The sequence below is a fragment of the Dermochelys coriacea genome, chromosome 1 (assembly GCF_009764565.3).
Source record: "Dermochelys coriacea isolate rDerCor1 chromosome 1, rDerCor1.pri.v4, whole genome shotgun sequence".
Lineage (NCBI taxonomy): Eukaryota > Metazoa > Chordata > Testudines > Dermochelyidae > Dermochelys > Dermochelys coriacea.
In genome coordinates, this window is record NC_050068.2 from 327,208,851 (window position 1) to 327,236,322 (window position 27,472).

Below are 27,472 nucleotides of genomic sequence, written 5' to 3' on the forward strand. Positions count from 1 at the left end.
GCTGGCAACAGAGGATCATTGACTTAACTGCTCTTGCATTGAAATGTAGACTGCCTAACAACAAAGTCAGCTAGCAAGAGACTGATCCTGGAGTCATCAGACAGAGGGACTGGAAGGTTTATAAAGGTCAGGAGTTGATCTATTCAGGATCAGCGCTGGTCTTTGAGGCCTAAAGCAGGTGGGCTGCAGGACTCAATTTCTGCGAAGGGGTAACAGACTGAGAGTCAATGCCCAGGAAATGTGCCTGAGATGCCAAGGGAGGAAACAGTGCTGCAACCTGAGACCCAGAGAACCTTAAAGCCCATGGGGGATTCAGTGTCTGGATCCCCTCACAGCAGTCTGGGAGCCTGACCAAATCTGTGAGAGAATATTTTCTCTTGGAACAACTTGGTGTGTTTCTGTGCAGAGAGAGAGGTGGAGACAGAAGGTGCGCAGAGGGTTTGAGGAGTGAGTAAACAATGGTGAAAAGGCAGCTCGGATTGTGGGCATGGGCTTCAGTTAAGTTGGAGAAGTAGTTGTTTATCAAGGAAAATGGCAGACCTGAAGAAGAGAATGAATTAGTAGTGAAGGAAGTTAGTCTAGTTACAGCGCTTCAGCAAGAGTTGCTTCACAGCATGAGAGCAGGAGTGGAGGAAGCAGATGTTGTGGGGGAGCCAGGGCTGGAGATAGGTGGGGCAGATACTGTGTCAAAAGGTTTTTGTGATCATGGGGGCTCTCTCCTACCTCCATAAACTTTAATTTTCAGACTTAATAATTCTAGCCACACAACCACATCTTCATTTGCTTCTGCATTAATATCTTCTGACATAAGGACCACTGACTCGTTCAGATCCAGGGAATCTCTGACTAGCAGCCAGGATGATAGAAGGAGACAGTTGGCAGAGAGAGGTTATTCTGATGCAGAGACAGTATATTCATATACTAACGGGGGGAAAAAAATTAGTGGCTTAGAAGGTTGACGCCAGTAATGCATAGTCCTGCCTCAGTGCAGGGGACTGGACTAGATGACCTATTGAGGTTCCTTCTAGTACTACATTTCTATTATTCTAATGTAGTAAAGACTGAGTAAATTAGGTGTTTGATGCACCCAGATCAGCTAAAATTTCATATATTTTAGATTTCCTGAAGGATTTTTGTGTCATGCTCAAAATAAGCATCTAATGTAAGAGTGTCTTGGCCATCTCCATTATTATAAAAGTAAACAAACACAAATTTCTTTTAACCCTCAAATAAAAAGTATTTTTTCTGCTAAATCTCAAAGAAGCTTATGAAACAGAACAGTGGAAGCTCAACCTTGTTTTAGATGTGTTAACAAAATCTCAGTTTGGGAACCCTTTCATCAGTATCCTCCTACTACCTTTTCATCAGGAATTCCATTTTTAGTAGCAGTTAAACCCAAAAAATCTCCAAACTGGAAGCTCTGACACTGGAATCCCAGTTTTGCCCTTTCCGTTTTGTGATGGTGGAAGGCCTTTATCCCCAACGTAAAAACTATGTTCTTTCATTTGCAAGTAACGGTCCTTCCCTCCTCCTGTCTCAAGCCACTATATCTCAGGGAAGAGGAATGGTATTTATTCAGTGTGTACAGGGTGATTAAAAAATACTCAATCATGAAAGAAACATTAGAAAGCTCTCTTTATTTTGTACTATCCAGCACTAAGGGCAAACAAAGTATGAAAATCCTTGATCTCCAGGTGTCTGAATTGTACATTAAAGAGGCTTGCAAAGCCAAGGGCTTTATTCTAAGTCAGTCACAGCTCATTAAATCAGAGTCATCTTCATTCTATGAGTACAAAAATCCTTTGCTTTCTTTGAAAAAAATTTGTAAAGTGGCCACGTGGTCATCCCTACACACAGACTCCAGACACTGTGTTAGATATTCAGGCCTCAGTGGATGCAGTCAAAATAAATAAATCTAATTTTCTAAATATACTTGCAACCTTTGGGGTTTCTCTTTCTACTTAGTGATTTCTGTGCTCTGAATGGCCAGCTTTGCCATTCTGTTGCTCCCTTGGTGAGAATCAATTCATTTTTTAATCAGGCTTTTTGGGGCTTCTTATGCCCTGTAGAAATATATCTTGGGGATTGTGTTTTGGGAACCAATTTATAGAACATATTAAGTTTTTGAAGTATTGTATATTTCAGCTCTGGAAGCAGTCTCATATGGGGGTTTTCCCAGCTGGGCAGAGCCAAGACAATTTGCTGTTACTGAGAGCTCTGGTCATATGTCCTAAACTGTAGTAGGAAACCCAGCTTTTGGAACGGGCTTTGCTGCTCATGACTGAAATGGCCATCTCAAATATTTTCCTAGAAAACCTTTGTATCACAGTACATTTTGCTGTCTTGTTTTATATATATGTGTGTGTGTGTATATATGCATACATTCTAGTGCACCTTTCTATGCAGACATTTCAGTGTCCCATAAACATTAACGTGTTTATCTTTATAACATCCTGGTGACATAGGTAAGTAGTAGTATCGCCATTTTATGTATGGGAATAGATACAGAGACGTGATTTATCTAAGTTCACCTAGTACATGTATGGAAGAGCTGGGAATAGCCCTTGGGCCTTCTGATTCTCAGGTCTGTGCTCTGCGTATACCACTACCCTTCTTCTCAAATTTAAAAACACAGTAACTATGTAAGCTTATTAAAGTGTGGTTTATATTCTAATTTCTTAGGCAATTGAAAGGATCTAGTGCTTTAGTTTTTCAGCTAACTTGAGCGTTGCTGTCAGAACATTGGGAGATCTTTACCAGAAGCAAATCAATTTAAGAAAAGGGGCACTAGATCATTAATTATCATCTACCTTGGTACTTCAATGACATTTACCATGAATGTACCAAAAAGAACAATTAAGAAAAATAGAGATCTCCCTAGTGGTTTCTGTTCTTCATCTGTCGTAGATTCAGCAGCTTTGCTCACTGATTTTTAAAAATTTATTTTCTCCTTTCCTTCCTGTTGTAAATCCATGTCTTTAATTGTTACAGGAAGACTTTTTTGCAAAATTATAAAACTATTAGATTGTGGTGATGTAGCCTCTCCTAGCCCCATGATTCTATTACCTAGCATATGCCAGCCAACCTATACAGAATTTATGCCTCTAAGGTGCCACAAGGACTTGTTTTTGCTGATACAGACTAACACGGCTACCCCTCTGAAACCTGTCAAAACTAAGTTTGGTATCTATTGTGTTATATTGAGCATACTGAAAATAATAGAAAATAAGGCACACAACCATTACAAAAAAGAGAATGCTCAACTAATTTAATAGACTTGTAATCAGAGTACAGACATGATAAATTTTGGCATTTTAGCCATAATGACTAAAGGATGGATATTCTTTAAAATACTTTTTGTGAAAAACATGAAATATCCATTTCACTTTAGTCAATGTGCTAACGTATTTATTTTCTTTAAGTAAAATTCTTGTTAAAGACCACTCATAGTAATGCCATTGTTTCACCATCATTTCAGATGATAGTTACAGCTGAATGTGCCCTTAAACTTAAAGCATGCTGTAAATAAAAAAAAAAATCTTTTTTTTTTTTTGGGCTCCCTGTTTCTGATTTCATAAATCTGAATTTTTTGAACTTTGGCATCAGTCTTCATACAGCAGTGTTTTGTGTCCTTGAAATTTCATCCAGATATTCCAATGTTTTAAAGTTATTTAGCAGCAGTAAATATATTGTTATGGTAATCTAGTGGGTTGCCAGTAGTTTTTAAGTTTACTTTTAAATTTCAGAGATCTACATAATTCATAGTGGGGAAAAATTGATACCAAAAATTGGACCACCATTGTTGTCTCCCTCCCTCCATTGTTCTCATCTGCATCTATCTTCTTTATTCTCCTGTTAATCCTCCTCCTCAGTTTTTCTTTAGTTCTGTCTTTCTATCTACTTGACATCAGGTATTAAAGACTATTGTAGTGTTCAAGAGAAGATATTTCTGTACAAGTGTTGCTGGTTGTCCATTTCCTGACTTGTATACTAAGGAAACATAACATAACAAGTAGACATCTACATAATAAGTAGCCAAGAATGATTATTACAAAGAATGTTACCATTAAGTGTGTGTGAGAGAGTGTGTGTGTATGTGTTAGGTTTTAAAAAGAAATAATAACAATGATAAATATCTTTGTAACTGACTCTTTTCCCTTGGTGACTATGAACTTTATGCCTATAAAGTTGATGCAAATGTAGCTTTAAACTAGATTTTGGTTACTGCTGCTCTGATATATCTGGAAGATATAGTTAATTTTAACAAAAAAGCTAAATAGTCAAGTTTGTATTTAAAATTGTCATGCTTATCTGGGATGATTTTCCAGTCTGAAGATTGACAAAGTGGGCCCAGAAAGGCAATGTAAAGATGGCACATAGTTGTACTTTGTACTTATTAACAAGACTTTTAGTTCACATTTAAGACCTCAGTGTTGGATGCCCTTGTGCCATCCCATTAAGTTCCACGCATGCGTAGTACACTGCCTGCAAACAGCAAATTGTGGAACTGAGGCCTAAAACAGTAAAATCTTCATCCTTTACATGACTTTAGGAGAAACCAAATTTTCCCTTTTGTTTTTTGTTTTAAAACTTATTTGCTTTTTTCTTCTGTATGCATATGTCAAGATATACAATATGCTCTCATAAATGTTACGTAAATATTGGAAATGAATCTGAAATTTCTACTGTAGTTTTTGTTGAGTGCATTTTTTAAATTGTATTCAACTGAGTATTGATATATTGTTACATTTAAGAAGATAATGCACATGAATGTAATATTTTAAATGGAATTTGTAAATAAATAAGTTGTTGTGTTATGATGTAATTAGGTTCAGTAATAATGTAAACATGGAGAGGGTAATATACTACACACAAGAAATGCTAATGTTGTTTTTTGTTAGAAGATTTTCTAAAGATTTAGCTTTTCTTCAGGACAAGTTTTTGTATTGTTTTTTTCCATGTGGGACATACAGTATACCTTGTGTTTTTTCATATAATTAGTGAAAAGATATATTGCATATGTACTTTTTAAAGAGAAGTGTCTTTTACATGTTCAGTCTTTCTGTGTTTAAAAGAATAAGTTTGAAGAATAATAATATAAGTTTTGAGGAAAATGTACCCTTTTCCCTTGTTATAAAATGCAAATATAATGGATTATGTGAGTGTAATGCATTAATTTCAAATTTAGCTGTTGAATGTTTCTTTTATTGTACCTGGATAATAAGATGTGTAATGTTCTGAATTAAACAAGGTGCATTAGTTTACTACCTTTGTTTGAAGCAAAAGAGCCGGATTAAGTTATGTATTTCCATGTTACTACCCTCCCCCTCAAGGTACTGTATCATGATGGTGTTGGAATATAAACCCAAAATTGCATTGTCTTGCACTGCACAGAGAACTATACAATGTAAGCTCATAGAGTTCGTCCCTCCCTCAATGTGGAGAGGAAATGCAACAGCCCCTGCCCCTGAGCTAAGATTCCCAAGCACTTCACTCCAAACTTACTGGTTTAGATTAAAACATAAAATACGTTTCTTAATTACAGAAAGATAGACTTTTTAAATGATTATAAGTGATAGCAAACAGATCAAAGCAGATTACCTAGTAAATCAACAAAAACGTAAACTAAGCCTAAAATACTAGAAAGATAGGGTGTGAATTAGCAAATTCTCACCCTGGCTGATACAAGCAGGCTTGCAGACTTGCTTTGCAGCTTGGGATCCACAGATGGTTCTTCGAGTGCTTGCTCATGTCTATTCCAATAGGTGCGTGCGCCACATGCACGATCGTCAGAAGGTTTTTCCCCTAGTGATACCCATTGGGTTGGATGTGGAGTCTCCTGGAGTGACGCCCTCCTGGCGGTATATAGAACACTGCCAACCTGCTGCCTACTCAGTTCCCTCTTACTGCCAGTGATGGTCATTGGAGCTTCTTTCAGTCTCTTGCTTCGCAAGTGCCTACGTAGTGGCTACCCCCTGGACCCCTCCTGCCCTAGCTCCCCTGACCGGGTTATGTCTCGGTCTCAGGGGGTTTAAATCCTGCGAACGCTGCTGGAAGCCTTTGTCCAAGGGCGATCCGCACGCCTTGTACCTTAAGTGTCTGGGTGAGGGTCATCAAACAGGTAAGTTCTCCATTTGCAGGAGCTTTAGACCCAGGACGAAGAGAGAGCAGGTCTATCGCCTTAAGCTCCTTTTTAATGGAGGCAGTCTTCGCCCTCAGCCGGCACTGGAAGCAGCACTGGTGACATTGGTGCGCAGCGCTCCGGCTTTCATGTGGAATGCCTCGGCACCAAAATAAGACTCCTTCAGGGAGCATCGACACCGCTCCCCGGCTCACAAAGCGAGTTCGATCATGCGGCACTGCTCTCAGTCCCCGGTGCTACATAAGAAGAAGAAGAAGGCAGAAAGGGGTCATCCCCTGTCAGAAAAAACACAGGGATCCCAGTGGGATGCATCCTACGGCAGGGCACTCATGGCCTGGCCCTCAGATCCCGGCACTGTCAACTCTGGCCCTGCCAGGGGCTCCATCAAATCCAGTGCTTGTGGACTCCCCGACTCAGGAGGAGTTGGAGGACAAGACTGATCTCCCCTCCACTCTGGATACCTCTGAGGCCACATGGGATCTTCTTGCCATGATGGCACAGTTCCCGGCCCTGTGACATGACCACCGGCACTGGTCCAGGCGGCGGCACAAGTCCCAGCACCGGCGCAATCTACAGCACCTTTTGTGGCACCGATGGTGGCACTGCCACCCATTCAGCATCGGGGCAAGCCAATGATGCTACGGCGCTGCGCCCTGTCACTGCAATAGCATTCCCCAGCACCGTCGGGCTCCGCCCCTCCATGGTCTGGCTTAGACTATTCGGACTTGAATAACGAGTTGTCGATCTCCCGACATAGTCGTTACTGGTCCCGGTCCTGGCACCGGTCCCGGCACCGCAGATCGCGGGATGTGCTGGCGCCGGTGGTATCCGGGCCCCCACAGTGGCAGGGGCCGGTACAATGGCACTTTTGGACTCCTTGGGCCTATCATCAGGCTCACCTTTAGCCTAGAACATTAGTGGTGGGTGTGGCGAACCACAAAGAGTAGCAAGGTCAACCGGGTCCTGCCCCAAAGTCACGGGATGCTAAGAAGCTGGATCTTTTTGGCCATAGTCTACTTGACCGGGGGCTCCAGCTTCACGTTGCTAATCAGCAAGAAGTGCTCAGCCACTATGCCTTCAATTCCTGGAGAGCACTAGCTAAGTTCCAGGAATTGCTCCCATCAGACTCATGCCCGGAGTTCGCAGCACTTCTTGAGGAGGGCAAGGTGGTACCAAGGACCTCCCTCCAGGCTGCCCTAGTCTCAGCTGACTCTGTGGCTTCGACCATCGCCACAGCAATCACCATGAGACGGACCACCTGGTTACAGGTTTCGGGCATGCCCCCGGAGGTCCAGCACACCATTCAGGACCTGCCTTTTGACTTGTTTGCCGAGAACATGGACTCCTGCGTGCACAGTCTGAAAGACTCGAGGGAGACATTGAAGTCCCTGGGGTTATATACTCCTGCACTCCAGAGGAAGTCCTTCAAACCCCAGCCCCTGTCCTGCTTCTACTCTGGACCACTCAGCCAGGAGAAGGGGCAGGAATAATAGGTGGCGCCAGTCACAGTCCTCCTCAGGCCAAGGCCAGAGCTCGTCCAAAGAGCCCCCAGGGCCGAAACCTAACTTTTGAAGGTGCACCTGGGGACATATCACCAGGACTCACTCCGGATCCTTATCCTCCCTTTGTCAACTGGCTATCCCACTTCTGCTGTGCTCAGTCCCAGCTCACAACAGATCGCTGGGTTCTGAGCAAAATAGGGGTGGGATAGTCTATCCAGTTCTGTTCCCTTCTGCCTTCCCACCCACCTTCCCCGTCATTCTTCAGGGACCCTACTCACGAGCAACTTCTTCTCCAAGAAGTGCAATCACTCCTCGCTCTAGGGGTGGTTCCTCAGGAGTTCAGGTGTAAGGGATTTTACTCCTGATATTTCCTTATCCCCAAGGCTAAGGGTGGATTGCGACCTATTCTGGATTTGTGAGACCTCAATGCGTTCATCAAGAAAGCCAGGTTTTGCATGGTCTCCCTAGCCTCTATCATTCCTTCCCTGGATCTGGGGGACTGGTACACTGCCCTCGACATGCAGGATGCTTACTTCCATGTCTCCGTTATCCCGGCCCACAGATGGTTTCTTCACTTTGTGGCCAGCAGCCAGTACTACCAGTTCATGGTGCTCCTGTTTGGGCTCTTGACGGCCCCCAGGGTGTTCATGAAGTGCATGGCAGTCGTGGCAGCCTTCCTCTGCAAACATCAGGTACAAGTGTTCCCATACCATGGCTCATCAAGGCCAAGTCGAAAGCACAAGTGGAGGTGTATGTGGCCCTGGCCCAAACCACGTTCCTCAGGTTGGGCCTCATACTAAACGTGCCCAAATCCACACTGGTATCTACACTGATAATAGAGTTCATAGGGGCTCTCTTGGACTCTGTGCAAGCCAGGGCATCCCTGCCCGAGCCACGTTTGTAAGCCCTCAGGGACATTATCGAGAATCTCCGCCAGTTCCCCCCTACAATGGCCAGAAACTGTATGAAGCTGCTGAGGCATATGGTGGCATGCCCATATGTGATCCAGCAAACCAGACTATGTCTCAGACCCCTCCATGCATGGTTGACTCAATTGTATAGACCCAGCCGAGACTCACTGGACAGGATAGTTACCCTTTCCCCTCCCATTCTCGAATCTCTATGCTGGTGGCTACAGCCACAAGTGGTCTGTCCGGAAGTTCCCTTTGCCAAACTGCAACCTACCATGTCGCTGGTCACGGAAGCCTCAGTGCTGGGGTGGGGAGTGCACCTAGGCAGGATCAGAACTCAAGGCCTGTGGTCGCAGGCAGAACTATCACCGCACATCAACGTGTGGGAGTTGAGGACTGTCCGTCTGGCATGCCAAGTGTTCAAGAACCACCTTTGAGGCAGATGTGTATCAATGCCCACAGACAACACCATCGCGACATTTTATGTAAACAAACAGGGTGGTGCTCGCGCCTCTCCCCTGTACCAGCAAGCCCTAGCACTGTGGAAATTTTGCATCGTCAACTCAATGCACATACAAGTGTCGTATGTTCTGGGGGCGCAGAACGAGCTAGCTGACCAACTCAGCCGCTTGTTCCTCAGTCACAAATGGTCCCTCGGGCCAGACATCACCCTTTCAATTTTCCAGAAGTGGGGCTTTCCTCACATAAACCTGTTGCGACACGGAGCAATAGGAAGTACCAGCAGTACAGCCCAGGCTCCATCGTAGATGCGTTTCACCTCATGTGGAAGAGTCGCATGCTCTATGCGTTCCCACCCTTCCCTCTCATACGCAGAGTCCTCCTCAAGGTCTGCCAGGACAGGGCTTCATTGATCCTCATAGTGCCGGCATGGCCCCGCTAGCACTGGTTCACCGTGCTGTTAAGCTTATCGGTCGACAGACCAGTAACCCTTCCCTTATGTTCGGACCTCATCACTCAGAATCACGGCAAGCTCCAGCACCCCAACCTGGAATCCCTCCACATTATGGTGTGAAACTTCATGATTGAACCTGTTGGAGTTCAAATGTTCGGACTCGGTGAGAGAAGTTCTCCTAGGAAGTAGGAAACCTTCCACCTGAGCCCCATATTTGGCAAAATAGAAGCGGTTTTCTATTTGGTCCCTGCAGAAGGGTGTTCCACTGCAGCAAGTGCCAGTTACCCTAGTTTTGGACTATATACTGGACCTGAAGCAACAAGGGCTGGCAATATCTATAAAAGTGCACCTGGTTGCCATCACAGGCAGCGGGTAGATCAGTCTTCAGAAACCCCATGGTGGGCCGATTGCTCAAGGGCTTCGACAGGCTTTACCTCCACGTGCGGCAGCCTGTTCCCTAGTGGGACCTCAACCTAGTCTTGTCCAGGCTCATGGGTCCTCCATTTGAGCCCATGGCCACCTGCCCTCTTTTTACCTCTCTTGGAATATTACCTTTCTGGTGTCTATAACCAGAAGGGTCTCTGAGCTCTAAGCGCTTACCTCCTAGTCCCCCTATACCATCTTTTACAAAGCCAAGATTCAGCTGTGTCCTCATCCTGCGTTTCTACCCGAGGTGGTCTCCCATGTGAATCAGGACATATTTTTACCGGTCGTCTTCCCTAAGCCTCATGCCACTGGCGGAGAGCGGATGTTCTGTTCCCTGGATGTCAGGCGTGCCTTAGCTGCCTTCTACATTGAACTCACGAAGCCATTTTGTAAGTCACCACAGCTCTTTATTGCAATTGCCGAAAGGATGAGAGGGCTTCCCATCTCATTGCTGCACATTTTGTTGTGGATCATGTCATGCATTAGAATGTGCTACAGCCTGGCCAAAGTTCCGCCCCCACCATTGATGGCACACTCCACAACTGCTCGGGCTTCATCTGCAGCTTTCCTCGCGCATGTCCCTGTTCAAGACACATGCAAAGCAGCAACATAGTCTTCCGTTCACACCTTCATGTCATACTACGCCATCACCCAATAAGCGAGGGATGATGGAGCATTTGGCAGGGCAGTCCTACAGTCAGCAATCAGGTGAACTCCGACCCCTCCTCCAGAGAAACTGCTTGGGAGTCACCTATTGGAATGGACATGAGCAAGCACTCAAAGAAGAAAAACCCGGTACCTACCTCTTGTAACTGTTCTTCGAGATGTGTTGCTCATGTCCATTCCAAGTCCCACCCGCCTCCCCTCTGTTGGAGTCTTCTGGCAAGAAGGAACTGAGCAGGCAGCAGGTTGGCAGTGTCCTACATATACCGCTATGAGGGCACCATTCTAAGGGGTACTGCTAGGGGAAAAACCTTCTGATGATCATGAATGCGCTGCAGGCACACCTGCTGGAGTGAACATGAGCAAAACATCTTGAAGAACAACAGTTATGAGAGGTAGGTAACAGGTTTTTTTTTTTCAGACACAGGCTAGAAATCCCTTTAGCCTCCGTCCAGCACTTCCCCCAGTTAAGTCTTTTGTTCCTTTGGTGTTTCCAGGAGTTTTCTTATGTGGGGAGTGAAGAACCACTGATTATGTCACTGATTATGTGTTACTTTTATTCCATTACCTGCCCTCCTTCCTTTCTGCTTCAGATCATCTCTGATCCACAGTAAGAGAGGGAACTGCAGAGGGGTCAGTCTGCTCTGCCCCTCAGCATAGGAGCACAAGGAGAGCAAAGGTCAGGTGTGACCGGCGGGGACACTACTTACTAGAATTCTCTGGTCTTAAGTGCATGGAGTGCCTGCTGACAGTGGAATAACCACAGTGGAATACAGATAGGGGCCACATATCTCTGTGAACTCCAGTTACTTCCATTTTATTGTGTTACTAACTGCAAGCCTGTACTATTGTGTGGATGTATTTCATAAGGTCTTCTGAAGTGATAGTGATTGCTGGAAGAAAATATTAGACAACAAACATAGAAAGAATATAAATGCAAAGCAAAATTGTCAAATTGCACATGTGACAATTTTGACTCGTATCACCTAACTCGAAAATGCCACTCCCCCCCAGTTGTTTGTTAAATTATTTAGATATTTCTCCATATTTTTACAAAATGTTGAACAATACATTTTATTAATGTTGAAAGCATATAACCATTTTCATTTTCTGGCAGACATATGCTTGACTCCTTGAGTGTCTGATACCTCTGTTTTGAAATCAATGTGAAGTTTGCTTACTATCTAGCCACGTTTCACCAGTCTCGCTATTATCATTCTACCAATGACATACTTATTGCTAAGGTATGTTTCTACCATAATTTGTCTTTGGACTTTTTAATTGCTTTCTATTAGAACTGTCAAGCGATCAAAAAAAATAATCGCGATTAATCATGCAATTAAAAAAAAACATGATTAATTGCACTGTTAATAGAATACCATTTATTTAAATATGTTTGGATGTTTTCTACATTTTCAAATATATTGATTTCAATTACAACACAGAATACAAAGTGTACAGTGCTCACTTTATATTTATTTTTGATTACAAGTATTTGCACTGTAAAAAGACAAAAGAAATTTTGTTTTTCAATTCCCCTAATACAAGTATTATAGTGCAATCTCTTAATCATGAAAATTGAACTTACAAATGTAGAATTATGTACAAAAAAACCTTGCATTCGAAAATAAAAAAATATAAAATTGCAAGTCCACTCAGTCCTACTTGTTCAGCCAATCGATCAGATAAACAAGTTTGTTTACATTTGCAGTAGATAATACTGCCGACTTCTTGTTTACAGTGTCACCTGAAAGTGAGAACAGGTGTTCTCGTGACACTGTTATAGCCGACGTCGCAAGGTATTTATGTGGCAGATGTGCTAAAGATTCATATGTCCCTTCATGCTTCAACCACCATTCCAGAGAAAATGCGTCCATGTTGATGACGGCTTTTGCTCGATAACAATCCAAAGCATGTTCATTTTCATTATGTGAGTCACATGCCACCAGCAGAAGGTTGATTTTCTTTTTTGGTGGTTCGGTTTCTGTAGTTTCCGTATTGGAGTGTTGCTCTTTTAAGACTTCTGAAAGCATGCTCCACACCATATCCTTGAGATTTTGAAAGGCACTTCAGATTCTTAAACCTTGGGTCAAGTGCTGTAGTTATTTTTAGAAATCTCACATTGGTACCTTCTTTGTGTTTGGTCAAATCTGCAGTGAAAGTATTCTTAAAATGAACAACATGTGCTGGGTCATTATCTGAGACTGCTATAACACAAAATATAAGGCAGAATGCAAGTAAATCAGAGCAGGGACGTACAATTCTCCCCCACGGCATTTAGTCACAAATTTAATTAACACCTTATTTTTTTAACAAGTGTCATCAGCATGGAAGCATGTCCTCTGGAATGGTGGCCGAAGCATGAAGGGGCAAATGAATGTTTAGCATATCTGGCACGTAAATACCTTGCAATCTTTACTTTTCTCTGGCCTTTTGAAGTAAGTCAGTAGGGGAGTGTATCTAAGGCCTTGTCTGCACTACGAAATTAGGTCGAATTTATAGAAGTCAGTTTTGTAGAAAGCTTTTTTATACAGTCAATTGTGTTTGTCCCCACACAAATGCTCTAAGTTCATGTAGTCAGCGGAGCTCGTCCATAGTACCGAGGCAACCATAGACTTCCGGAGCATTGCTCTGTGGGTAGCTATCCCATAGTTCCTGCAGTCTCCGCCGCCCATTTGAATTCTGCATAGAAATCCCAATGCCTGATGGGGCTAAAACATTGTCGCAGGTGGTTCTGGGTACATATAGTCAGGCCCTCCTTCCCTCCCTCCCTCCCTCTGTGAAAGCAATGGCAGACAATCGTTTCGTGCCTTTTTTCCTGGGTTACCCGTGCAGACGCCATACCACGGCAAGCATGGAGCCCGCTTAGCTAACCATCACCGTACGTCTCCTGGGTGCTGGCAGACGCGGTACTTCATTGCTACACAGCAGCAGCTTATTGCCTTTTGGCAGCAGACAGTGCAGTATGACTGGTAGCTGTCGTCGACATAGTCCAGGGTGCTCTTTTAACCGACCTTGATGAGGTCAGGGGCGCCTGGGAAAACATGGGAAGGACTCAGCCAGGTCATTACCCTTTTAAGTTTCGTCTCATGCCAGTTCAGTCCTGCTGGCAGTCCTACTGCACCGTCTTTTAACGAGCAGCTAGGAGACGATGATGACCAGCAGTCATACTGCACCGTCTTCTGCCGAGCACCCAGGAGATGACGATGGCTAGTGGTCGTACTGCACGGTCTACTGCCAGCAAGATGTATAAAGATAGATGAAGTGGCTCAAAACAAGAAATAGACCAGATTTGTTTTGTATTCATTTTCTCCTCCCTCCCTCCGTAAAATCAACGGCCTGCTAAACCCAGTTTTGAGTTCTATCCTTGAGGTTTTGAGTTCTATCCTTGAGGGGGCCATTCTGTTTCCCGCAAAGCCACCCCCTTTGTTGAATTTAATTCCCTGTAAGCCAACCGTGTAAGCCAAGTTGTTGGTCACCCCTCCCTCCATCAGAGCAACGTCAAACAATCATTTTGCGCCCTTTTCACTGGATTGCCCGAGCAGGAGCAGACACCATAGCACAGCAAACATGGAGCTCGTTTAGCTCACCACAGCAGTTATGACCTTTGTAAACACCTCGCGCATTATCGTGCAGTTTATGCAGAACCAGGACCTGAAAAATCAGGCAAGGAGGCGACGGGAAGCACAGAGATGAGGACATGAACACACTATTCTCTAAAATCACGTTTCCCCGCAATTTAGAGATCATGGTGTTATTGGGGCAGGCTCAGACTGTGGAATGCCGATTCTGGGCCCGGGAAACGAGCACAGACCGGTGGGACCGCATAGTGTTGCAGGCCTGGGATGATTCCCAGTGGCTGCGAAATTTTCGCATGCGTAAGGGCACTTTTATGGAATTTTGTGACTTGCTTTCCCCTGCCCTGAAGCGCAAGAATATCAAGATGAGAGCAGCCCCCACAATTCACAAGTGAGTGGCAATAGCCCTCTGGAAGCTTGCAATGCCAGACAGCTACCGGTCAGTTGGTAATCAATTTGGAGTGGCCAAATCTACTGTGGGGGTTGCTGTGATGCAAGTAGCCAACGCAATCATTGAGCTGCTGCTATCAAGGGTAGTGACTCTGGGAAATGTGCAGGTCATAGTAGATGGCTTTGCTGCAATGGGATTCCCTGACTGTGGTGGGGCGATAGACGGAACGCATATCCCTATCTTGGGACCAGACCACCAGGGCAGCCAGTACATAAACCGCAAGGGGTACTTTTCAATGGTGCTGCAAGCACTGGTGGATCACAAGGGACGTTGCACCAACATCAACGTGGGATGGCTGGGAAAGGTTCATGATGCTCATGTCTTCAGGAACTCTGGTCTGTTTAAATGGCTGCAGGAAGGGATTTACTTCCCAGACCAGAAAATAACTGTTGGGGATGTTGTGATGCCTATAGTTATCCTTGGGGAGCCTTTAATGCCCTGGCTCATGAAGCCGTACACAGGCACCCTGGACAGTAGTAAGGAGCTGTTCAACTGAGCAAGTGTAGAATGGTGGTAGAGGTGCATTTGGACGTTTAAAGGGTCACTGGCGCAGTTTACTGACTCGCTCAGAAACCTCAACAAAACCAATATTCCCATTGTTATTGCTGCTTTCTTTGTGCTCCACAATCTCTGTGAGAGTAAAGGGGAGAGTTTATGGCGGGGTGGGAGGTTGATGCAAATCACCTGGCCGTTGAATACGCGCAGCCAGACACCAGGGCAGTTAGAAGAGCATAGCAGGAAGCACTGTGCATCAGAGAAGCTTTGAAAACCAGTTTCATGACTGGCCAGGGTACTGTGTGACACTTCTGTTTCTTTCTCCTTGATGAACCCCCGCTCCCTTTGGTTGCCTCTAAATTCCCTGTAAGCCACGCGCCCTCCCGCTTTCGATCACAGCTTGCTTGCAAAGGAAATAAAATCACTATCGTTTAGAAAACATGTATTCTTTATTAATTGATTATAAAAATAGAGAGAGAACTTGCAAGGTAGCCCGCGTGGGATGTGGGAGGAGGGTAGGAGGGAAGGAAAAGGCCACTTTAAAACTTCTTGAATGACAGCCTTCTGTTGCTTGGGCTGTCCACTGGGGTGGAGTGGTTGGGTGTGTAGAGCCTCCTCCCCACCCCCCCCACGTTCTTGGGCATCTGGGTGAGGAGGCTGTGGGACTTTGGGAAGAGGAAGGGCGGTTAAGCAGGGGCTGAAGCGGCAGTCTGTGATCCTACTGCCATTCATGAACCTCCACCAGACGCTGGAGCCATGTCCGTTTGATCCTGCAGTAGCGCCAGCATTGCCTCATGCCTCCTCTAATCTTCCTGCCACCATCTCTCCTCACGTTCATTGGCCACTTTCCTGTACTCTGCTATTGTGTCCCTCCACGCAGCTCTGTCAGTGCCGGACGACTGCATGAGCTCAGAGAACATTTCATTGCACGTGCATTTTTTTTGCCGCCTTATCTGAGATAGCCTTTGGGACGGAGGAGGGAGGCTCGAAACATTTGTAGCCGCTGGAGGAAAAAAGGTAGTGAAGTATTTAAAAAGATGCATTTTACAGAACAATGGCTATACTCTTTCGTGGTGAACAACACTATTCACATTACATACACATTACATGTGATTTTGGTACAAGGTCACATTTTGCATCTTATATTGAGTGCCTGCGGCTTTAGTGTTGGAGATCACACACGCAGCGCCGGGCAACAGAATTCAGCTTGCAGGCGGCCATGGTAAGCCATAGTCTTTCGGCTTCGGCAACCTTCATAACAGCAGTGCCCTCCTTTTCCATACCAAGCAAAGCCTGTTGAGTTGGCCATATAGTGCTGCTGTTTTCCTGTTAACGTGCAGCAGCAGAAACCAAATTAACCCCCTCCCCACATCCAATTCTCTGGGAAGATCACTTTACCCTCCCCCCACTGCGTGGCTGATATCAGGGAAGATCCCTGCTAGCCAAATGCGAACAGCTCAGCGCCAGTGCCCCCCCCTCCCGCCTCCACACCTCATGGCTAACTTCTGGGAGGATTTCTTTTCAACCACAGGCAAACAGCCCAGTAGGAACAGGCACCTCTGAATGTCCCCTTAATTAAATTCCCCTATTTCAACCAGGTTACCATGAACGATATCGCTCTCCTGAGGATAATACAGAGAGTTAAAGAACGGATGTTGCTTGAATGCCAGCAAATAGTGGGACCATACACTGCCAAGCTTTGTCATGCAATGATACCAGATTACTTGCTATCAGCATGGCATGGTAAAGTGTCCTACCATGGAGGACCGAATAAGGCTGCTCTCCCCAGAAACCTTCTGCAAAGGCTTTTAGAGTACATCCAGGAGAGCTTCATGGAGATGTCCCTGACGGATTTCCTCTCCGTCCTCAGACACGTTAACAGACTTTTCCAGTAGCTGTACTGGCCACGAATGCATCCCAAGTCCTCAGGGCTACTTAATCATTAAAAAACTTGCTTTTATAACATGCATTATATTTAAAAAGGTACGCTCACCAGAGATCCCTTCTCCGGCTTTGTTGGGTTGGGAGGGTATTTCAGTCAGGGTGATAAAAAGATCCTGGCTGTCAGGGAGAACGGTATGCTGTGTGCTCTCCCCAAGCTCCTCCTCCTCCCCCTCATCTTCCCCATCTGCAAAATCCTCTGGCATGGCAGAAAGTACCCCATCATCGGAGTCCACGGACAGGGGTGGGGTAGTGGTGGCGGCCCCTCCTAGACTTGCATGCAGTTCAGCGTAGAAGCAGCATGTCTGGGGCTCGGTCCCGGAGCGTCCGTTTGATTCTTTGGTTTTCTGGTACGCTTGTCTGAGCTCCTTAAGTTTCATGTGGCACTGTGTTGCATCCTGCTGTAGCCTCTGTCCCTCATGGCCTCAGAGATCTTTTGGAATGTAGTTCTGATAGCACGGATTCCTCTCCCCATACAGCGATCAGATCCAGTACCTCCCATTCGGTCCATGCTGGAGTTCTTTTTCAATTCTGGGACTGCATGATTTCCTGTGCTGATGAGCTCTGCATGGTCACCTGTCCTGATGAACTCGCCTGGCCAAACAGGAAATGAGATTCAAAAGTTCCCAGGGCTTTTCCTGTACACCTGGCCAGTGCATCCGAGTTCAGAGTACTGTCCAGAGCGGTCACAATGGTGCACTGTGGGATAGCTCCCGGAGGCCAATACCTTTGAATTGCATCCACACTAACTCTAATTCGAAACGGTGATGTCGATTTCAGCGCTAATCCCCTTGTTGGGGAGAAGTACAGAAATCAGTTTTAAGAGCCCTTTATGTAAAAAAAATGGCTTCGTTGTGTGGATGGGTGCAGGGTTAATTCAGATTTAACGCTGCTAAATCCAACATAAACTCGTAGTGTAGTCCAGGCCTAAGGCTAAGTGAACGAAACTGCATTCACATGTTATGATTTGACTACTGTCCTTATTCAGAAAGGATTGAGGACACATTCTACTTGATTGAAAGCAGATTTACAAATCTGTCACTAATGTTCTAATCATAAGTTCCTGCAGTAGTATTTTTTTTAATCTGGCATTCCATTTTAATGCTTGTTTTTGGAGAGCCATTATGCAAAATGTGTTCTTTTTGTGAGTTGGACAGCTGAGTAATTTGTCAAAATGGGATCTGCAGGGGCAGTTCTTGTAAAAAGAAAGTTTTGTCATTCTCTGATTTTTCAAGTATATCATCTCCATAGATCTACACTCTACTCCCCCAACTGCACCTTTCCCTACTTCTTAGGAATCCTTATTAACATTTTAAATTAGAGGGAAAGGAATCAGAATTGCTTTGGTCAATGATATATTCTATGTCTTTGACCCCAAACGTTCAGCTCCATAAGGGAGCACTCATCCACACACAGTGGTCAGTTTTCCAGAACGTTCCAGATCAGGAGTGGTTCAGTTTCACAGTGCAGATTTTCAGAGACACTACCCTCTCTAAAAACATAGTTTTAAGTAACTAACTTTCCCTTTTCCATTGTGTTAATGTTGTGGATGAATCAGATGGGATTATTTGTTTAAATTAACCTCAGTGGAGCATGTATGAAATAAAGAGTGAAATAAATAAATAAATTAAATGATTTGCAATAAAACCTTTATGAAGCCTTCATAAACTTTTTTAGGTCTCCTTGAGTGATCTAGCTATAACTCTGTCTTTAAGTTGGGGTACTGGATGGTTTTGATACAAGAACATGAGCTCCTTTCTGTAACTTTATTTGCAACTTTAGTCTAGGATTAATGTTCTTCCTGCATGTGAACTTTTTGAATAATATAGTTGGAAAATCACATTTGACCATTTTTTAAGATTTATGACAGCTTAGGTAGTATATCCATGTTCATAGAGCTGATCCTTTCCCTGAGAGAAAAGAGGGAGATTTTCCATCTCACAAATTACTTTCAATCTTTTTCAGGATAATTAAACTGAAATAATTTATTGAGAGACTGACCAAGAAATTTTTTAGGTAGACAAACATCTGATTATTTCAGATTTTAAAATCTGTGCCGATAAAACTATTTTTTGGCAAATTTGAAAAAAGAAAGATCTTCAATCCATGCTTTCAGTCATGGAATCATAGGTTCAGTAATTCAGCCTTACAGAAGTGTCACAAGTTTTACCAGCCTTGGAAGAAAAAAATCTAGACACTCCTCTTGCATATACTGCTAATTTTTTTTTTTGGAGGTGGGGGGAGAGGAGAAATGTGTGGCTGCTGCTTTGGGAAATTGGAAGGGCTTGTAACTTTCCATCCTGCCCTCTACATCCCTGATGATAGTGAAAGAGCAGTAGAAGGTCACCTCCTGGTCTCTAAAGAGAGAGAGAGAGAGCTGTCTGCAGTCATAGGTGGTTCTATGTGACAGTCACAGTGTTGTCAGATCAAAGAGCCAATTTTCAGTCATCTCAGGTGAGTTGATGAGTGGTAGTTTGTAAAATTGCAATAATTACAGCCTGGAAAAGGGCAAAATGGAATAACCATCTAAAGTCTCTAGACACAGGTTTACAAGGCTTGTAAGAGATCCATTTATATACAAACCAATACACTGTAAGAACATTATGTGTTAGTTTTAATGAATAATAATAATTGCATTAATGAGGTCAGATGCATTTGCATCAGTGACAAACGGGTTGAAAAATTTGAAAGCTTTGTTTTACTTTGGCTTTCTTTTGGCTAATGTAACTTTTTTTCAGGGGTGTGGGTGGGTGTGAGACAGAGAGAGAAAGATGGGGAGCAAGGGTAGTAAAGCCTCCCTCCCCAGCGTTGTGTGGCTCCATGTTTCAGTTAGTACCATGTTTCTATCTGAGATGTACTTAATGAGTGTGTAACATGTTAATTGGCTGATTCAGGATTGATTGTTGTGCATTTAGTTACCGCATATTGATCAGTCTGAACTATTTTTTCAGTCCCTTGGAAGTCTAAGGCCACACAGTGAACTTAGTGTTCAGAGAAAATATGTGCTTTTGAAAAAAAAAGAATGAGGAGTACTTGCTGCACCTTAGAGACTAACAAATTTATTTGAGCATAAGCTTTTGTGCACTAAAACCCACTTCATCGGATGCATGCAGTGGAAAATACAGTAGGAAGATGTATATACACACACATAGAGAACGTGAAAAAATGGGTGTTGCCATGCACACTATAATGAGAGTGATCAATTAAGGTGAGTTATTACCAGCAGGAGAAAAAAATCTTTGTAGTGATAATCAAGATGGCCCATTTCCAACAGGTTGACGAGAAGGTGAGAGTAACAGTGGTGGGGGGGGGGGAACAAGCATGGGGAAATAGTTTAACTTTGTGTAATGACCCATCCGCTCTCAGTCTTTATTCAAGCCTAATTTAATGGTATCCAGTTTGCAAATTAATTCCAATTCAGCAGTCTCTTGTTGGAGTCTGTTTTTGAAGTTTTCTTGTTGGAGAATTGTGACCTTTAGGTCTGTAATCGAGTGACCAGGGAGATTGAAGTGTTCTCTGACTGGTTTTTGAATGTTATAATTCTTGATGTCTGATTTGTGTCCATTTATTCTTTTACGTAGAGACTGGCTTTGGTGGGTCTCTGGGACCGGATCCGCTATGGCTGTTGCAATCGTTGGGAGGGGATCCAGTTCCATCACCTCCGTCTGGGTCTCTGGTAACACAGACAGCCACCTGGTGGAAGGCTCAGGAACAGGGATAGGTGTGAAAGCTTGCTTAGCCTGCCTGCGGGTGACCATTCCCATCCTCTTGGCTAGCTTCACATGATTGGTCGAGTCTTCCACCAGCAGCATGGGAATGGGATAATCATTATAGACTGCAAAAGTCCACATTCCTGACCAGCCCTTGTACTGGACAGACAACTCGGCTGTAGGCAAGTTTAAAGATTTTGACATGAAGGGTTGAATCATCACTTGGGCTTCTGGGTTGATGAATTTGGGGTCCACTAAGGATTGGTGGATAGCTGACACCTGTGCTCCAGTGTGCCTCCACACTGTAACCTTCTTCCCGCCCACACTCTGTTTCCCTTTGCTCTGAGGGTACCTGGGAGGCATCTGGGCCTGAGGACCTTTGGTGTGACTCCGGTTTAATGAACTGAAGTCTTTTGGGGTTCTTGGGGCAATTGGCTTTCACATGCCCCAGCTCATTACATTTAAAACATAGCCCAGCTGACCGGTCACAGGGGCAAGGTGGGTTGCTGGAGACTGGTGTGGGGTGACGATAAGGTGTTTGGGTTTTTCTTTGGGATGTAGGTGGGGCCTTGGGCTGCCCCCAGTTATAGGGTGTTGTCTCAGGTTGCTCCTTCTGATATCTGCTCCAACTGCTACTATTTTTTTCTTTTCGGCCACCTCCACCCATTTGGTTCCAATCTCCCTCGCCTCGATTACCGTTTTGGGCTTCCCATCTAGGATGTATCTTTTTATTTCCTCAGGAACACCCTCTAAGAACTGCTACATTTGCATTAGGAAAGACTGATCTTCCAGAGATTTAATGCTTGATCCTGATATCCAGGCATCCCAGTTTTTTACAATGTGGTAGGCATGTCGGGAAAATGCCACGTCCAGTTTCCACTTTAGGGCTCTGAACCGCCAACGGGCATGCTCAGGTGTTAGCCCCATTCTGATTCTGGCCTGTCTTTTAAAAAGTTCATAACTGTTCATGTGTTCCTTAGGCATTTCAGCTGCCACCTCTGCTAAGAGTCCACTGAGCTGCGGCCTCAGCTCTACCATGTACTGGTCTGTAGAAATGCTGTACCCAAGGCAGGCCCTTTTGAAATTTTCTAAGAAGGCCTCTGTATCATGAAGCTTTCTGATTTCCTGAATCTAAAGTTTTCTAAGACCTGTTAATTCCACATTCCTAATAAAGATTTTGTGCTTCTAGTAGTCATAGCAAGGAAGGTGCAATCCATAAGGAAAGCTGGCAACCAGCCATAAAGAGCATGCTTGCCTGCTAGGCTGTTTCTCTCTATTAGGTATTGGCCAGAAGTAGAAGTATTTAGTAAATAACTGTTGTTTTGCATACCAGTGTTCTGCTTTTGAAAATCTTCTACCTCAAGTTATTTTTCTGGGACCCACACACAATCTAGGGCACCCCACCTTTACCATACTATGGGCTCAAGGTGTAACCCAGTTAATTTGTCCTGGGCTTGGTGCAAAACCTGGTCAATTTAAGTACCCATCCTGGGCTCAGGGCATAACCTTGTGGGTTTGCAGGACTTTTTCCCAGTGAAAGAGCCTTAAACAGTAATATCCTTAACCTATATTTATTAATAATTGATCAACAAAATATACATGCTAAGCATACAATGCTCGCCACTCCCAATAAGGCAGACAGACTTTTCTTGATGGCAAGTCAAGATTAGATCATCTGGGGACTCCAGCTTCTGCACAGTATTGTTTGCAGGGTGTTGAGGTCTGGCAGCTTTGATCTTGGGCCGTGTCCTGGAGTCAGGTTCCAAAGAACTTCCTTTTGGACCCCAGTTTATATAGTTAAAACTTGTATTTTACTTAGTTAAAACTTAACCAATTATTTTAAACAAAAGCATTACACCAATTTTTCTCCAATCTTAGCCAATTATGTAATAATTCTTTAAGCAATCATACTCCACCACCTTAGTTGAGTTAAATTTTGACAAAAATAAATTAAAGAATAGACAGTGATAACTATAGGAAAACAAATGAAGTATTACAAATTAAAGAACAGACAAAAACAATAAACAGTGTCTTTTCAACCAAAATTGCTGGTAAGTGGTTTTGCCAGACAGTGTTATCTTGCAAAGTTCGCTTTACACATCTCAAGATTTTTTTGTTTGATTGGTCACTGTTGGTGCTATTAGGGCAGAAATGCTTCTTAACTACCCAATATTGTATTCAGAGTAGCAGTTGTGTTAGTGTGTATCCGCAAAAAGAAAAGGAATACTTGTGGCACCTTAGAGACTAACAAATTTATCTGAGCAAAAGCTTTCGTGAGCTACAGCTCATTTCAAACTTTCATGAGCTACAACTCACTTCATCCGATGAAGTGAGCTGTAGCTCACGAAAGCTTATGCTCAAATAAATTTGTTAGTCTCTAAGGTGCCCCAAGTACTCCTTTTCTTTTTGCCAATATTGTATTGTGACTTCCTGCTTCTTAGCTCATGGACTGCTGCTGTCCTCCTATGGCTGCTGCGTCTTACTGCAGAAAGGCCTTAGCCTACACCATACCTTCCAGTGCTTAGTGTTCTCCATTGGCTTGATTTAGCTGCAGGTTTCATTTTAATGTTTGTTGCATTACCTCATACAGCTAGTTGTTTGCATGTATATTTTCATAATGTGCTTTATTCCAGCCTAATTATTTGCTAGGGATGCCAGGATTTTGAAATTTCATGTTACTTTGCAGTTTGACCATCTATTTAATTCTTTTAAAAAAATCTGTCTAGAGAATGAAACTTAACTGAGAAAAGCTCATAAATCATTAATAAAACATTATATGCTTGATTATGTAGAAACTACCTATCTTATCTATAAAAGTTATTTTTTTTGTTTATAAATCAAAAGCAGTTAATAAGATATAGAATCACTTTAGTTATCTATTCAAAAACATGCATTAGTTTCATATACAAAGGTAACGATATTTGATTTCCTTTTTGTATTCTAGCTTTTAAACTATGTTACATTTTCTGAATAGAATCTATATAGAGTTTTTAAATGCTGTATCTCAAAACCACAGTCTTGGTATTGAGGCTTCTTTCTTCTCATAGCCTCTGTATTGGTTATTCCATTTATTGACAGGACTTAGGTGCTCAGGACACAAGGCATAAATACTCAGATAGGGAGGGCCATATGAAACCAGCCAGGAATATACGGAAGTATCCTCCAGCTCTGGAAAACTAGGTAGGTTCTAAAGAGTCATGGTGCCTATAGCTTCCTGGCATTGGCTCATTTATGAATGTTATAGTTAATTTGACATTTCCAGGTCTCTAAGGGTATAAATGGGAAAACATGACTTAAATAACTTCACTTCTTTTCAAGTATATATTGGAAAACAAAAATTTCTAAAAACCATCAGGATGTGCTTTTCCTTTGGGGCAACTTCTTCATCATAGCATGGAATATTAGTTTTAAGGACCACCTTTATATCAGTTTTCTTAGGTTGAAGGCATATGGATTGTCTTTTGAGTCTACATTAAAAAAAAAGTGAACAAAATTCTAAAGTAGTCCATTCTAATGTGCATGAAAATCACGTGTGTATTTCAAATTATTACTAAGAACAGGTAATCTTGATACGTAATACAAAATAGATCTATAAAGGCAATCCCTGCCTCAGAGATCTTAAACCTGAAAAAGAGACTGAGAAGGTGAGACACCCTGAGGGAGTCTTGCAAGAGAAATGTATAGGGGGAAGGGGGAAGAAGGCATAAAGTTGGGAGGAAAAGGACATGAAGGGGCATCAACACTTCAATTGTTGATGAAGTGAAAAGGAGAAGGGGGGACCAGTTACAAAATGAGATGTAGTTGGGGGAGATTTGTGCAGGTATTTGAAGGCAAGGAGAAGAAGATGAATATAGCAGGCAAGGAAGAGTCAGAAAAGTGAATTGAAAAAAAATTAACAAATAAAAAGGAAATTAAAAAAATCACTGTATAAAGAGACTCTTAATTATAATCCTCTCAGATATTCTTTTCTAACTTACCTTTTACTTTGGTGTATTTTTTTAAATATCTACTGTATATGTTGTTAGCAATTTGATACAAATAGAAGAATTCCATTAAAAATATTCAGTTATGTTCCCAATTACTTTATCGCTGAATAGTATCATCAAGAATTCTATGCCACCCCCGCACTCTGCCCTGTTTTCCTTGGTCATCAAAGCAATACTAGTAATATATAAAATACCAAGTGAAGGTTTTCTCAGAAGAGAAATATACTTTCAGTATTCATATTAGGAAGGAGAGAGAAAATTTAACACATAGTAGAACTAAATATCAACCACAGTTATCACATAAAAAAATATTCTGTGTACTATAGGTATGAAAACAATATTTTAATAGTGAACAAGGAAAAAAACATAACACCTTATCCCATAAAACATTAAAAATCTAAATAGTAGACACAAGAGAAAACTATTCCATGAGATTTAATTGGGAATGGCATTATACCCTTCCAAAATCATTAATTCCCAAATAATTAGTCATACATAACCTGCCATTTTCAAGAGCATAATATTTTTGTACTTCCTAGTTAGAACACAATATGGGAATTTTATACCAAATAAAGAAAACTTAATCAACCATCAGTGATCCATTAAATTTTCACAATATCCAGCTGACCTTTCCTTTTATCAAAAGGAAGACTTACAAAGTAGCTTCAGAAATCAACACAGTTTGACAGTGTTCCATAACAGCATCATATATCTTGAATATAGGTCTAAAATATCTAACTAAAGGATATTAAAAAGAAGAAAAAATCACTCAAGAATAGAATTATTCAGCACATAATTGACAGATGTCTTGAAGTCTACTTCCACAGTTACTACATGTAAGTAGCAGATTCTTTAGGTTTTTGTGACAAGTAACCTGCTGCCACATTCTTGATAAACTGCTAGGTGAAGTGTTGATTATTTGGGTCAAAGGCCTTAAAAGTTTCTGAAACACAGCAAAAGTCTGTTGTTGCTTGATGGATATGATCTGAGGGGCAAAAAGATGATCTGGGCATCAACAAGCTGAAGTTTGATTTATCTTGCCATGGGTTCAATGTAGCTGGATGACGGAGAGCAATGCTAAAATTGCTCTCAAGTCTAAAAGTTCTGCAAAGTCTATGTATTGCTTCTTTGGGTTGAGAGGAGGGAAAAAAGTATTAAAAAATAACATACCCTTTGAAGTGTTAGTATTAGTATTTGTGTGTTGTGTGTTAGGGAGCTTATTCCTTCATCCACTTACTTCCCTGGTCCTTCTCGCATGAACAGAGAGCAACAATACCCGAAGTCCAAAGATGCAAACAATTCGATGTGTATTGGGGTGAACTTCCAGCAAGCATGATTCCAGTTTCCTTCCTTAGTGTCCCCCTTCCCAGCTCTGACACCACAGAGCCTTACCTGTGTCCCTGTTCCCATTTCTGCCCTTAGCAAAACATGATTCCAATTTCCCCACCCCCATTCCCTGTTCCCATTTCTGCCCTTAGCAAAACATGATTCCAATTTCCCCACCCCCATTCCCTGTTCCCATTTCTCCCCCCACATACCCCATCCACCACTTCCTGATTGACTGCAGACAATATATTGTAAAACTTGAGTTCTGCTTAGCTATACCGTAACCAATCATTTTACTGAAATTTAACTAACCAATCCTAACATATTGTAACATGATTATGTAACCAATTATATCCCACCACCTTAATTAGTTTACACCCAGCAAAATTAATTATACAGCAGACAGGGATTATGTAGACAAACAATAGGGAAATGGGGACGACAGTGATAGAACAAACACAGAAATGAGGATTTCACATCCCAGCTATTGATAAGTGAGTTTTTGCCAGACAGGATGCTATCAAACTATGTTTCCTTTTACATCTTCTAGGCACTTCCCTTTCTCTGGAGGCGATAGGCGTTATCAGGACAGGGATTGTATTCCTAACAGCCCAATAGCACCTGATTTCAAAGTGACTGGTTTGGAATGTGAGGATGTGACCGGTCTCATCCCAGCTTATGGCTGCCTCTGTTGCTTAGCTAAAGGCCTTAGTCTAAGAACAGGGCCTCAGACTGTCACAGTAAGAGAAGGATCTTACACCGACAGACAGTGATTTTGAGTGTTTCTTTTATACCTCTGTAACTAGCTGAGTGATAAGAATACACCTAAATTCTTAGAGTATAGGCCTTTACATACAGGCCTGAATATCTATATCCTAACAGTGTGTATTTCACTATTTGTGTGTGGTGGTATATTTTGGCATTTATTTTTTATTATGGTTGTACCCCATAACACTACTATAAATCTTTTATGTACTCTTGATGATTATTTTTAAGAACCACATTTTTGCACTTCATTCTTACTGTAGACTGTTGCTGTGTTCTTTTTAAATGTAACTGAGTGAATAAACTGACTTTGAGAGCAATCATGGTTCCCTGTTGTACTTATTCAATTTTTAACTAAAGATACATAAGAAGCAGGTGTTATTTTTTTAACTGCTGTTGACATGGATGTTATAATACAAATGCACTAGGGTATCACTGATAATATATTTTCTAAACTTAGGATATGTCAGCCCCACCACACAAAGAAAAGTGACACTGTGGTACAGTGTAATATTTCTCAATCATTAAAACTTGTTGCCCCAAAGCAGAGAGACCTTTAGTAATTTTGGGAGAATTCAAAGATCCATCAACATAATTAAGATATAGAGAGAGAACATGTGGCACTGTGGAACATTAAAGAAAAATTCTAACCTGTAATAGTAA

General features: G+C 42.7%; 1 protein-coding gene across 13 annotated transcripts in view; it reads left to right on the forward strand.

Annotated features, from left to right (window-relative positions):
• Positions 1-27,472, forward strand: part of SRPK2 (SRSF protein kinase 2) — a 307,828-nt gene that overhangs the window by 117,559 nt on the left and 162,797 nt on the right. Inside the window, exon 2 of one of the 13 annotated variants that reach the window (XM_043497266.1) lies at positions 23,811-23,912. The exons of the other annotated variants lie outside the window; for them this stretch is intronic. The gene's annotated coding sequence lies outside the window, so the exon portion shown is untranslated. The remainder of the gene's footprint in view (positions 1-23,810; positions 23,913-27,472) is intronic. 13 annotated transcript variants of the gene reach the window in all.